The sequence below is a fragment of the Triturus cristatus genome, chromosome 10 (genome assembly GCF_964204655.1).
Source record: "Triturus cristatus chromosome 10, aTriCri1.1, whole genome shotgun sequence".
Lineage (NCBI taxonomy): Eukaryota > Metazoa > Chordata > Amphibia > Caudata > Salamandridae > Triturus > Triturus cristatus.
The window spans coordinates 1,027,369,892-1,027,385,115 of NC_140593.1; positions in this window are offsets into that span (position 1 = coordinate 1,027,369,892).

Sequence of the window (15,224 nt, forward strand, 5' to 3'; positions counted from 1 at the left end):
AACCAGTAAGAGTACAAATAGGGAAATTTTCAGACATGCACAGATTTATTGTCTGTGACACTAGTCCAGTGAACTTGTTAGGCAGGGATCTGCTTTGTAAGATGAACTGTACAATTTTTTGTACACCGGATGGAATAGCTTTTGAAACACCAGATGAGGATGTTTTGTACTGAGTGACTCTAGAAAATAGAGAGAGTGAGTTAATTGGTGCATATGCTGTGTTTGATCCGGAGGATTTGCCTCAAGAGCTGAGAGACACAGTGAAAAGGACAGTTTGGGATTTTACTGGAGAGGATGTGGGATTGATGAATAATGTAGATCCTGTGAAAATTTCAGTGAAAGAGGGAATTACTTATCCTAACATTCCTCAGTACAAAATGACACCAGAAATAATTGAGGGAATAACTCCTATAATTGAGAAAATGATTCAGCAAGGAGTTTTAAGAGAACTATTGAGTAGCCCGTGTAACTCACCGATAATGGGGCTAAGGAAACCTAATGGGAAGTTCAGGATTGTACAGGATTTGAGAAAAGTTAATCAAATTGTGGTGGCATGTTGTCCTATTGTGCCAAATCCGTCAGTGATTTTGTATCAGATTCCACATGATGCTGAGTGGTACACAGTGATTGATTTGTGTCATGCTTTCTTTTCAATTCCATTGCATCATGACAGCCAGCCGATTTTTGCATTTAGGTTTGGCCAGCGTATTTTAGCATGGTGTCGAATCCCACAGGGGTACACAGAGAGTCCATCGATATTCAATCAGTTATTGAAAAAATCATTGGAGAGTTTGATTATGCCTGAAAACTCAGTGTTAGTGCAGTATATTGATGACCTACTTGTGGCATCAAAGACACGTGAAGCTTGTGAAGTAGATACCATAGCTTTACTGAATCATCTGGCAGATGGAGGGTTAAAGGTATCTCCAGCTAAATTGCAATTTTGCAAGAAAGAGGTGCATTATCTTGGACACAATATTGAAAAAGGTCTAAGAAAAGTGACTTATGACAGGATTAGATTTATCAGAGAAATGAAAGCCCCCAAAGACCCAGAGGGAAGTGAGAATGTTCCTGGGAATGGTGGGTTATTGTCGTCAGTGGATAATTAATTTCTCGCTGATAGCAAAGCCACTGATTAAGCTGACAAAAAGTGAGATGACAGATCCATTGGAACTAGATGGAGAACAAATGGCAGCATTTGAGGAGCTGAAGAGCAGAATGTGTGAAGCCCCTGCTTTGGGTATGCCAGACTATGAGAAAGAGTTTGAATTGTACTGCAGTGAGAGAAATGGATGTGCACTTTCAGTGTTAATCCAGAAGCATGGATTACTGAGAAGGCCTATTGCGTACTTCTCATCGACACTTGACCCTGTAGCTGTGGGTTTACCAGGTTGTCTGAAATCTGTGGCTGCAACATGCAGAAGTCTGGAACAAAGTGAGGGAATCATAATGGGATATCCTGTAAGGGTATTCGTACCTCATAATGTGGCAATTCTTTTGACAAGAAGCAGAACTCAGTACATGTCACATAGTCGGCTGACTAAATATGAGAAAGTCATTCTGGGAGCATCAAATGTGACTCTGGAGAGATGTGTGAATGTGAATCCAGCGACATTGTTGCCGGATATTGAAAATGTGGGTGTGAAGACAGAAGATGATCACAATTGTTTGGATGTGCTGGATTACTGTACAAAACCGAGACCAGACATAAGGGATCTTCCCTTACTTGAGAGTGATCATGTGCTGTTTGTAGATGGATCATGCCTGAGGAATGATGAGGGTGTGCTGAGTGCAGCATATGCAGTGTGCAAGGTTTCAGAAGTGATGGAAGCATCATCATTGAAAGGAGTGAAATCTGCACAAGTTGCAGAATTGGTGGCATTGACGAAAGCTTGTGAGATTGGGAAAGATCTGAGAGTGACTGTGATGACTGATAGTCAGTATGGATTTGGAGTTGTGCATGATTTTGGCCAACTTTGGCTACAGAGAGGTTTCTTGACGTCGAGTGGGACTCCAATAAAGAATGCTGAAGTGATTGGGAAATTGCTTGAGGCGATACAGCTGCCTAAAGAATTAGCAGTTGTGAAATGTGGTGCTCATGGACAAGGAGATGATTTTGTGACTGTTGGCAACAGATTTGCTAACGACATTGCACAATATTGTGCTAAGAACAATCACTCGATTAATAGGGAACGAGAAGGAGAAATGTATTTTTGTTCTGTGATGTTTACTAATGTCCTAGAGACGTGGGATGAAGTGAAACAGTTGCAGGATGAGGCAGGAAAGGAAGAAAAGAAAGACTGGATCAAGGCAGGTTGTGCCCCAAGAGAAACAGACCATGTTTGGGTCTATAGAGATGGCAGACCAGTCATGCCAAACTCCATGCTGTCGACAATGGCAAGGATGTATCATGGCCAGGGACATTTGGGAAGGGATGCGATGATCAGGTCTTTTAAACAGACTTGGTACAATGCAAAGTTCAGGACAATTGCAGAGAGCATCTGTCAGATGTTTAATTTGCCAGCAATTTAACACTGGGAAAAAGACAGTGGTGAGTCTGGGAACGATAGGTAGAGAAGGTGGTCCTTTCACGAGAATGCAGGTAGATTTCATTGAAATGCCCCAAGTGAACAGACTGAGATATGTTCTAGTGGTAGTCTGTTTGTTCTCAAGATGGGTGGAGGCCTATCCGACTAGGAGAAATGATGGAATAACAGTGGCAAAGTTACTGTTAAGAGAGTTGATTCCTAGGTACGGGTTTCCAGTAACGATTGAGTCTGATAGAGGTGGACACTTCTATAATGAACTCATGAGTTTGATTTGTGAAGCATTAAGCATACAGCAGAAGCTACATTGTGCATACAGGCCAGAGGCTTCTGGTGTTGTTGAGCAGATAAATGGCACAATCAAGAACAGGATTGGTAAGATGTGTTTAGCCACTGGAATGAAATGGCCTGATGTCTTGCCTCTAGTGCTAATGACTATTAGATCTACTCCAGATAGAACTACTGGGTTGAGTCCGCATGAAATTTTGATGGGACGCGCAATGCGACATGCATATGTGCCTGTCAATAAGTTGATGACAATAACTGATGACATGATTTTGGATTACTGTAAAGGCCTGGCTGACGCAGTTCATTCTGTGTTTCACCAGGTTGGAGAAGAAGCTACCACACTTGAGAAGAAGCAAGCTCATGATCTGAGTCCAGGGGACTGGGTGAGGATTAAAGTACACAGAAGAAGAAATTGCTTGGTTCCAAGGTGGGGAAGACCAAGACAAGTTATTTTGACTACGACAACTGCAGTGAAGTGTGCTGGTGTGAAAAACTGGGTACATGCGAGTCATACTCTGAGAGTTCCAAACCCAAAGGATGGGACTGGCAAGGAGTATTTTGAAGAATCAGATTCCAGTGATGATGAAGACCCAGAACCAGTGAGAAAAAATCAAAGTTCAGGAAAAGAAGCAGAAAAGACTTCAAGAGAACCATTGAGAGTCTCAGAAGGGAGATCAGATTCTGTAAGAGAGCCTGAAGTTCCAAAAAGCAGTGGAGGAAAAAGAAGAGAAAAGAGTAATTCCACAGAGACTCCTGAATCAGAGGAGGAGATTGAAGAACCACTTGAGATTATACCTGAAGAAGCAGGGTCAGAAGAAGATAGAGAGGGACAGATTGCGGAAGACCCCCGAGGAGGTGTAGGGAACATTCCTGATAAGCTAGGTGAAGGGACAAGTAGACAGCAAGAAGATTGCGTGTCGGAGACTCGAGGAGGGAAAGAAGTAGGGAAGTCTCAAACAGTGGTGAAAAAGACTGTGGACCGAAAGAAAACTGCTGAAGAACAAGAGGCATTTGAAACAGAATCGGATGAAAGTGAGAATGAAAAATCAGAAGGTCGAGTTCTGAGAAAGAGAACTTGGATTGGAGAAAGAAATAATACAGAAACAAGACCGAAAAAGGTTGTAAGAGGAGATTTTTGGCCTAACAACAGAGTAAAGAGGCTGAGATACAGACTGATAAGAGCAAATACATCGAAAGCTGAACAAGTGAATGAGGTGTCGAGTCAAAACGAAGTAAAAAGAAAGGAGCAAAAGGAGTCAAGAGAACCTGAGGAGATAAAGAGAATTAGAAGACCCAACCAAAAGTACAGATCACCGGAATGGTCTTATGTGGCACTGTCTGAAGGAGGAGAAGAAGAAGAAACAGTGAATCGAGACAATCCGGAGGGGATCTTGAGAAAAGTGGTTGAGGAAGAGGAAAAGTCTGTTGGAATCTTAAAAGTTATCTTGACTGACATTGGAGAAGAGTCGGATGCACAGGATGTTGTTGATGATCTGATACAATTTGATGTTGCTGAAGAAGGAGTGAAAAGTGATGAATATCCAAATTGAGTGAACTGAAGAAATCACTTGGAGAAAAGTGAAAAGGAGAAAGTCTGAAATTTAGCTGTCTGAAGTAATCCAAAAATAAAGAGTAATACAGTAGTGGAGTAGTAGAGGCTAAGTCAAAAGACACGGTCAAAGTAGTAAAATGGCTAACATAGAGAATAATCAAAGTAGATGTGCCTTTTTGAAAAGGTGGTGTAAAATGTGCTGTTGCTGTACTGGATTATTGATGCTACTATGGGGTGTTTTAGCTTTATTAGTTCCATTTAGAGTTACAATAGGTACATTTGAAATACATACAGAGAATGGGACTAATGTAGAGAAAAGTTCACAAAAAGTAGTTCCAACTAGAATTAGTAATACTTACATGCATAAAGATAGGTCAATTAATGATTTTTCTAGCAATGTTTTTTCGAAATTGTTGTATGAATATGTGAAGACAATGGAAGTGAGGGATTGCTATGTTTGTATGCAATTACCTGCATCCGTTTCAGAGGGTGTTACTTATCACCATTTACCAGACACGTATGGAATTTCTTGTAGTGTGTTAAGTAGTGTTTTTTATTTGCTAGGAAAATAGATTATAAGATGTCTAACAAAGATAGTATTTTTGGGCAATTGCCTATGAATGAAAAGCTGAATCCAGCTAAAGAAGCTAACATTTTTGGTGAGATTTTTAATGAGAAAGAAGAATTAACATTAGATTACATTTTTAAGAATAATTTAACTTGCAGTTTGAAAGAAGAGGAGAAAGCTTTCCTAAACATGGTGGAGGAAAGGAGATTGAGCATGCATGAAAAGGCAGGGAAATACAAAGTGAGTGAGACAATTTGGGACATTGAGATGGGAAAAGAATTGAGAAATGGAGCTAGTCCAACTTTAGCTTTAGATGCACCACAGAAGGGTAAGCTGTGCATTACAAGAAGGAAATCCCAATATGATACATACTTTGTTGGGACTAGTGAGTGTCATGATACATACTTCATTGCGACAGGATGGGGTTTTAGAGGAGGAGAGGATCCAGTTTTCCCAGGAGTGTATTATGTTTGTGGGAACAAGGCTTATTACAAGTTGCCTGACCATTGGTATGGCACGTGTTATGTGGGCCTGGTCTTTCCAAAGATTTTTCATATAGATAGAATAGAAGATGTAGAACATATAGAACATATTAATTTACTAACACGTTTTAAGAGAGAAACTTGGTCAGAAATAGTGGGTGACATTTTTGGAGCTTTAATTCCAGCAGTGGGAATTTCTTTGAATGCTTATGGGATTCGGAAACTGTCAACAGTGGTGGATCGCTTATCGACAAATACCGCTGGAGGGTTTGTTTTGGTGAATACGGAATTGATTGCCGTACGTGCCATGTCTATGCAAAATCGACTTGCCCTTGATATTCTATTAGCCAAGGAGGGTGGGGTCTGTGGAATATTGAAAGTTCAACATTGTTGCACTTACATTCCAGACGAAAGCAAAGACCTGAAGGTCTATATCAAAAATATTACTGATTTGCATGAAGAATTAGTACCACTGGAAGCTGAAAGTATTTGTACTAAAATAGCTAATAAAATAGTTGCTGTTAAGAGTTTTATTGCAAAGATAGGTAGTACTATTATAGGTAAGATATTGTTTCCTTTGACTTGTATAATTGTTGCTTTATTGATACTAAGATTGGTGTGTTTGTGTTGTAAAAACAGGGGAGGGAAAAAGAAATTAATTAAAAGAAATATTGAAAGGAGAAATAAAAGAAAAAGAGATCCACAAGAAATAGAATTAGGAGAATTGAGGGAAAGTGTTTATTTGGAGACAAAGAGGGATGATGAAAGGGAGTCTGGTGTCTAGTGTTGTGTAAAAGAAAAAGACATTTCCAGTTTCTCCTAAAAATTGGGATTAAATTTTACTATTTTTTTTTTTTTTTGGGATAATATCACCAAAGGGGGGATTGCTGGAGCAGAGTTTTCTGTTGAAAATCTATTGGGTTTTTTAAGCTCTGGTTTGTCTATTGTCGAAAGAAATTAAAATTATTAATTTATAATTACTAATTATTTGTTTTGTGTAAATGTTTTAATTAACCAATACGGAATAACAAGAGAAAACTACATGTGGGGAAGCATTTGTGTCGTTTACTAATAATGAGCATGTTTTATTAATAAATGTTGCTGAGTGCTGCTTATTTTAAAGCACGAAAACGCTTTTTAAATGTCGTGTGCTAATGCTTTTCTTGTGTTGCAAAGGCTAGATAATTACATACACATAAGGGTATTAGTGGGGTTAACACTGTTCAATCACTATGCTGTGGTAACGTTGTTTTTGTCTCTTTTAATTAAGATGATACGTTTTGGCCTAGTGAAAAATGGCTACCGTTTAAAGCCTGCATTTGGGTAGTCGAACTCTGATGAGAAGGCCTTGCTGAACATGGTCGAGAGTCATCTGACCACAGTCTTCGCCTGGTTAAAAGTTTTCCGTGAGGACAGCAGCTCTGGGCGGACATCCAAATGTCCTTGGAAGACAAAGGAGCCTCAATGAACATTATGATAATCATGCTGGTTCCGAGGAAATATGAACATGAAAAAGAAACATTTCAAGATTTAGTTCCGTCTTCCGTCTTTTTATTTTTGTGATTTTTCTGAGCGGAGATTTTCCAAATGTAGCGATGCTACATCCTTTCCTGCTCGCTTTGCTCAGCGGTTCAGCGGATATCGAAAACATTTTATGTTGCCTTCTATTGTTAAACTCATTATAAATATTGTTAGCTTAGAGAGGGTTCGTTCGTTGCATTTTGGATTCTGAGGCCACTTCTTTCCGAATTTGCGTTGGTGAGGATCGATGCTGTGAGGACGGTGACCTAAGAGACTTTTATCGAGAGACCTGTCCTGATGACCCATTTATGACATTTAGCTAGAATAGGTAACTATGAGAATAATGATTTATTTTGATTGCCTTTCCATTTGAACTAATTTTAGATAAAGAATCATAATTTTAAATACAGTGTTGGTTATTATTTCTTGTCAATTATTGAGTACTCTATTTTGATTATTGTTGATTATTACTGGTTAAATCATGACTCAAGACAGTGTCAATTAGGTCTTATCGACCATAAGTGTCGATGTAGGGTGTTTAGAAGGTTTTCTTCCCACAGGTTCAGTGCTAATGGAGTAATCGGAGTGTATGTTAGTGAAATGGGCCCAAGCGTATTATGAGTGTATGTGCGTGTATCTGTGAATTTACTCTATCCGTGGAAGTAGGGAGAATTTGTACACCCCAATCTGCACCAATACGTCTATTTGATTGGGTATTTGTATCTCTGACTTTATTAAAGGGAGCAAGCATATTAAAAACGTATTATTGATTAATCCATTTGTCCAACCAATTCCTCATATTAAGCAACTTTCTCTTTGCTCAAAACATCATCTCTTTAATCATCCAGCCTTCACTTTGACAAACCAATATTATCTTTGTTTGCCAGTGACTTCTTTGTTCAACCAGTCTTATCTTTGTTCAGTCAGACTTATTCTTGTTCTGTTAGCCTTTTTTGGCTCAGTCAGAGTAATCTTTTTTGGGAATAATTCTTCTTCCTTTTGTTCAAACAATCTTCACTTTGACCAACCACTCTCATCTTTGTCCCCAACCCTTTCATTCTACTTGTTGTCCAACTTTTCTTTTTGTTCCAACAGCCTTTTCTTTGTTAAACACACATTCTTTTGAATCAGTCACTGTCTGCTTCGTTCAATGAGTCTTCTCTTTGTAAACCAATTTTCCACTTTGTGCAACCCATCTTTGCTCTTTCAACCCATCTTTCCTTTGTTCAACCCATCTCTCCTTTGGTATTCAGAATTATCTTTGCTCACTCTGCCTTCTATTTGATCAACCAGTCGGATTCCTGTCTTTGTTCTACCTATTTCTCTTTGTTAATCAACCTTCTCTTTGTTGAATCATTTTTTTCTTTTTTCTGAAGTTCTTCTCTGCATGCAGCAGGCTATCCCTTTGACCAGCTTCATGTATCTTTGAAGAGTGTTTTCCTATATGAGCAACCTATTGTTCATTGTCCTTAAACGAGAGCACTGAGAGTACATGTTGAATGAGAGGGATGGGATATTAATCTAATTGTCCAGATAGAAAGTACCATAATTACTTTGTTTTTGGGACTTTTCTTTAACCTCTTTAAATGGATTAAATCAGGGTATCCAACCTTTTCTATAATTAGAGCTATTTCTGATCAATGAAAATTGTCATGATCTGCTAATGACTTTGATCATTGTTACAGTAGTGACCAGATCAGATACGACCACAGTTGTGACCACATCTGGCTGGATTATAATAGTGACTATCCAGATGTATGTACTAATTGACCCAAAATCGTCAACCAGAATGCTGATTACATAGGATTGGCTCCATATATATATATATATTCACTGAAAAAACCATAGGTTTCACACACGTTATAGTTAGGAATTAGCATTTAAAAAACCTTGCAAATTCACTGAAAAAAACATAGGTTTCACACATGTTATAGTTAGCGGAAATTTTACTGATAAAAAACCAATGAAATTCCCCCGTTATAGTTAGTGCAGGCAACTATAACTCACGCGACCGCAATCCTCTGCTGATGCTAATACTGTATTTAGACACTTATTTGCCCATGTCTTCTTCCATACATTTTTAGCTATACATATATTACAAATATTTTTTTTTCATAAAGACACATATGTCATCAGCAGAAGATTGCGGTCGCGTGAGTTATAGTTGCCTGCACTAACTATAACGGGGGAATTTCATTGGTTTTTTATCAGTAAAATTTCCGCTAACTATAACATGTGTGAAACCTATGGTTTTTTCAGTGAATTTGCAAGGTTTTTTAAATGCTAATTCCTAACTATAACGTGTGTGAAACCTATGGTTTTTTCAGTGAATTTGTACGGTTTTTTAAATGCTAAGTTACTTTACGCCATTCGTGGCGTGCGCGCCCACTTAACGCAGTTCGTTCCGTGCGCGCACGGTGCGCTTCGCGCACCGTGCGCGCACAGTGAGCACGCGGTGCGCTTCGCGCACCGCGCGCCCACTTTACGCAGTTAGTGCCGTGCACGCACGGTGGGCACGCGGTGCGATGACAAAGCAAGAAAGCACGTCAACAAATCTGTTTCTGCTTTCCTCCGTGACTATGGTATGGGTGCCATTTACCACAACAACTTGCGTTATGACATGCAAGACATTTATAGAGGAGATGGTGTGCACTTCAATGATGAAGGGAACAGAGTCTTCCTCTTGAACCTTAGACTCTGCATCGGTACTTACTTGTAGGTACCACTAAAAAATCATTTCATAAACACAACGGCTCTTTTTAGAGCCCCCTAATATCTAAACACTTAAATCTGATTTTCATTTTTTTTTTTTTTTTTTTTCTACCGTACGCTTACCGTAAGCTTACCGTACGCGTACCCCGTGATTTTTTTTAAAATCAATAAATGTTTTCTTTGTACTTTACAGTCCTTCTTTCACCCCCTCACAAATGTAAGGGGGTCTGTAACTCTCCTCATTGCCCCCTTTTCTTGTTTTCACTCTTTTTTTTTCTGAGTGAAATACACAAAATGGCGGCCGCCGCTTCCTGGTTTCGGCCGATTCGAATGTTTACTAAGATCTAAGAGCCAATCAGAATCGCGCTCGCGCACGCCACCGTACGCTTACGGTAAGCGTACGGTAAGCGTACCGTAAGCGGGCTCAGATATATATATTGATTTAAAGGCTATTTTCTCAGAATCTACTGAACAGATTTACACCAAACCTACAAAAGGCACTTCCTTGACCTAGGGACTACCTCTCTGCCAAATTTCGAGTAATTCTGTTCAGCCGTTCGGGCTGTAGCTCGTTCTAAAGGTCCTATGGAAAAATGCATGGGGAAAACGCGTTTTGGGACCCCCCTTTTATCTCAGCCCCCGCTTGACGGATCCCCCCGAGACTTTCAGGGTAGGAGCGGAGCGTAGCGCCCCACCTATTTTGAGAAATTTGCGAGGATTCATCGACCGGCGCCAAAGTTATTCAAAATAGAATGTTGAGGTTTTCCTATGGAAAAGGGGTCCTAACTATAACTACCTACTGGCGACCGCCAGTAGGTAATATATATATATATATATGCCGATGAGTGGTAGTCCTTCTTGAGCAGCACTCGAGGAGACGGCGGAGGTTACCAGCCTCAGTCAAGGGTATGGACAGTTTAAAAGTAGCAGGTTGGTTAAAGCAGCCTTTGCAATGCCTGACGCGTTTCGCTGTGTAGCTTCTTCGGAGGCTTTTTGCCAAAGGAAGTGCAGTGGTGTGCCTGCTCCCCCATTCATTGGCCCACAATGACACGCCCCTGATTGGAGCTGCCCAATAGAATGCTGTTATAGGCATTGTGGGGGATGTAGTGCAATTTATTTCACCATTTAAAAATTATCGTTTGCACAATTGCTGCCAGGGATAAAGTCCTTAGTGAACCCCTGCCACAGAGAACCGTCCTCAATCCCGCGCCGCTCCTCCGCTTCAAGGCCGGTGCATCCGACCTCACGGCCCCCTTTGTCACGGGGTGGTGCTTTCTCGACGGCCGGACCGCCGTCTTTGTATGCCGATGAGTGGTAGTCCTTCTTGAGCAGCACTCGAGGAGACGGCGGAGGTTACCAGCCTCAGTCAAGGGTATGGACAGTTTAAAAGTAGCAGGTTGGTTAAAGCAGCCTTTGCAATGCCTGACGCGTTTCGCTGTGTAGCTTCTTCGGAGGCTTTTTGCCAAAGGAAGTGCAGTGGTGTGCCTGCTCCCCCATTCATTGGCCCACAATGACACGCCCCTGATTGGAGCTGCCCAATAGAATGCTGTTATAGGCATTGTGGGGGATGTAGTGCAATTTATTTCACCATTTAAAAATTATCGTTTGCACAATTGCTGCCAGGGATAAAGTCCTTAGTGAACCCCTGCCACAGAGAACCGTCCTCAATCCCGCGCCGCTCCTCCGCTTCAAGGCCGGTGCATCCGACCTCACGGCCCCCTTTGTCACGGGGTGGTGCTTTCTCGACGGCCGGACCGCCGTCTTTGTATGCCGATGAGTGGTAGTCCTTCTTGAGCAGCACTCGAGGAGACGGCGGAGGTTACCAGCCTCAGTCAAGGGTATGGACAGTTTAAAAGTAGCAGGTTGGTTAAAGCAGCCTTTGCAATGCCTGACGCGTTTCGCTGTGTAGCTTCTTCGGAGGCTTTTTGCCAAAGGAAGTGCAGTGGTGTGCCTGCTCCCCCATTCATTGGCCCACAATGACACGCCCCTGATTGGAGCTGCCCAATAGAATGCTGTTATAGGCATTGTGGGGGATGTAGTGCAATTTATTTCACCATTTAAAAATTATCGTTTGCACAATTGCTGCCAGGGATAAAGTCCTTAGTGAACCCCTGCCACAGAGAACCGTCCTCAATCCCGCGCCGCTCCTCCGCTTCAAGGCCGGTGCATCCGACCTCACGGCCCCCTTTGTCACGGGGTGGTGCTTTCTCGACGGCCGGACCGCCGTCTTTGTATGCCGATGAGTGGTAGTCCTTCTTGAGCAGCACTCGAGGAGACGGCAGAGGTTACCAGCCTCAGTCAAGGGTATGGACAGTTTAAAAGTAGCAGGTTGGTTAAAGCAGCCTTTGCAATGCCTGACGCGTTTCGCTGTGTAGCTTCTTCGGAGGCTTTTTGCCAAAGGAAGTGCAGTGGTGTGCCTGCTCCCCCATTCATTGGCCCACAATGACACGCCCCTGATTGGAGCTGCCCAATAGAATGCTGTTATAGGCATTGTGGGGGATGTAGTGCAATTTATTTCACCATTTAAAAATTATCGTTTGCACAATTGCTGCCAGGGATAAAGTCCTTAGTGAACCCCTGCCACAGAGAACCGTCCCTGCACTTCCTTTGGCAAAAAGCCTCCGAAGAAGCTACACAGCGAAACGCGTCAGGCATTGCAAAGGCTGCTTCAACCAACCTGCTACTTTTAAACTGTCCATACCCTTGACTGAGGCTGGTAACCTCCGCCGTCTCCTCGAGTGCTGCTCAAGAAGGACTACCACTCATCGGCATATATATATATATATATATATATAATATTCTACTGGCGATCGCCAGTAGGTAGTGATGGTTTGGACCTAGTTTCCATAGGAAGAAAGTTTTTTGTTTTGCTGATAACTTTGCCGCTGTTTTACGAATCTTCACAACATTTTCAAAACTAGTTTGCCAGTAACTTCAGCTGCTTTCTGGAAAGTTTTGGTGTGTGAAGCGGGAGCAGAGAAAAAGGGGGTGTCAAAAAACATGGATGCACCGCGGCAGATCCACAGAGCCACGCGCCAACATCAATGCCATGATTGGCTGGCCGCAACCTGAGAGAATAATTGCAGCCACCATGTTGTGCATCGGGACTCTGCTGCCAGGGATGTAACTAAAATCTAAAAGTGATAGAAGGGGCAGTGTTGAGGTACCCTGACCCCAGGAGACTGATGGAGGGGTCTGTGAGGGATCCCTCATGGGTAAGAAATTGTCCAAAAATGTTTTTGGAACTTGTGAGAACCCGGAGTTCAGCGCAACCCCGTGTGTGCTCTGCGGTGGATCCTTGGACTCAGACCCCAATTAAAAAAACTCATACACCCACTCGCAGATCCACACACCCACTCACACACTCACACACCATCTTATACACCCACACAACCACTCACACACCCAATCACACACCCATACAGTCACTCGCAGATCCTCAAAACCACTCATATACACACCCACAGACTCGCACAGCCACTCACATACACACTCACACATCCACTCACGTATACACCCACACAACCACTTACACACTCATACAGTCACTCACACACCCACTTGCAGACCTACAAAACCATTCAAACACCCACCCACAGTCACACAACCACTCACACACCCATGCAGCCACTCTCACACCCACTGACAGACCCACATAGCCACTCACACATGCACTCCTGCACCCACTCACACACCCACAAAACAACGCACACACCCATACACCTGCTCACACACCCACACTGCCACTCCCACATCACACAGCCACTCACACACCCATACAGCTGCTCACACACCCACACCGTCACTCACACAGCCACTCACACACAGGCAGTGATACACTTATATAAATTGTAATTGCATATGTTTGTATTAAATGTGCTGTTGTTTTAGTATTGAATGTGTGCAATATAACTGTCAGACCCCATATTTGTCCAATTGTATGTGACAGATCTGCGGATCCATAAAGAATTTAAAAGAAAGAAATACTTGGTGCATTGCATTTATAGACGGACTACATAAGTTACCCTACCTTCATTTTTTAGCTTTTAGTTTTAACATATATAACAAGAATGAATGAGTGAATAAAATGTATTTATAAACTTGTGAAAATATATATTAGTAAATTGAACTTATGGGTCAAATTGCAGTACAATTTATATTAAAAAAGTAAAGGTTACAGGGATGCCATAGTTAGGAAATAGCATTAAAACAACTTAGAAACTCACTGGAAAGCCCAAAGTTACAAGGACATTACAGTTAGGAAATAGAATTTAAAAAAAAACTAGAAATTCATTGGAAAAAAACAAAGGTTACAGGGACGTTACAGTTGGGTTGAGATTTTACACACACAAAACCATAGAAATTTAGCAGTAGTAGTTATAGGTATCTCAAGTGAGCATTACTCATGCCCTAAGGTAACTATAACTCATGGCTTCTTCCATGACTGCTAATTACCACACATATTACATCACTCATGACATCTTCGATAATATCACTGCAACATTTGCAGTAAAAGTATTGATGAGAAAACTGTGCATGGTGGGGGCGCAAGATATAGTTGCCAAACAAGAGGTTGTGAGTGGTGATGTGGATGATGTCATGAGTGGTGTCATGAGTGATGCCACTGACCATGTCATGAGTGGTGTAATATGTGAGGCCATAAGCAGGGCATTGCAGGGGCGTACGTTATAGCTAGCTCATGTAACTAGAACTGCTGCATTTCACTGGTTTTGTACAAGTTAAATCTGAGCCTAACTATAATGTCCCTGTAACCCTTGTTTTTTCAGTGAATATGGATATATATTCAAGATAAATGGATGTGGAGTTAACAATGTCTGGATGTTTTTGGATCCTTGCACCCTTGCGTGCACCACTCCCGGACAATACATAAGTCAGGGTTACCAACAGTAATGAAGCACCACAAAATAAATTATTAATAGCTATAAATCTCCCAATCAAACCATGAATTCTCATTCAAAGAGCCACTTCAAATATGTTGGATTTTCAATCTTTTTGTTTACAAACTAACGCATTTTCACTTTCACAAAATACACATTTTTCTACCGTTATGACGTCTTCATGTTAAATAAAAAAACATTCCAAAACGATCTCGACTTTTTCACGTACACTGTATGACATATAGAAAAGGGCTTGAAAAGTTACAGTTAACAATGCAACTTTATTAAATTGAGAGTGGAGAGAGTTGGTCATGTTGCAAGTCCCTCAGGTTTTCACAGTATTTATTTGTGTGTAAGCATGTGGCCGTGCCATTAGTTTGGCTATCTGCCATGCCAATGGTCCAGAGCTGTGTGCCTTCTTCAAGTGACTAGCTAAATCCTCTGAGTTACATACTATACTGGTCTGCACTTTAGCGTGCTACTTTTAGGGTACTGTCGAGCTACCAGTAGCTCCTGAGCAACCTGAACCCTTTGTTGATCACTACTTTATAGCATTAGTGTGTGATTATTTGTTGATAATCATTGCACATTCTTTATGCTGTATTATTGACCAGTAATCACCAATTTTAGCTAATTATTTAGATTTTGCATCTGAAT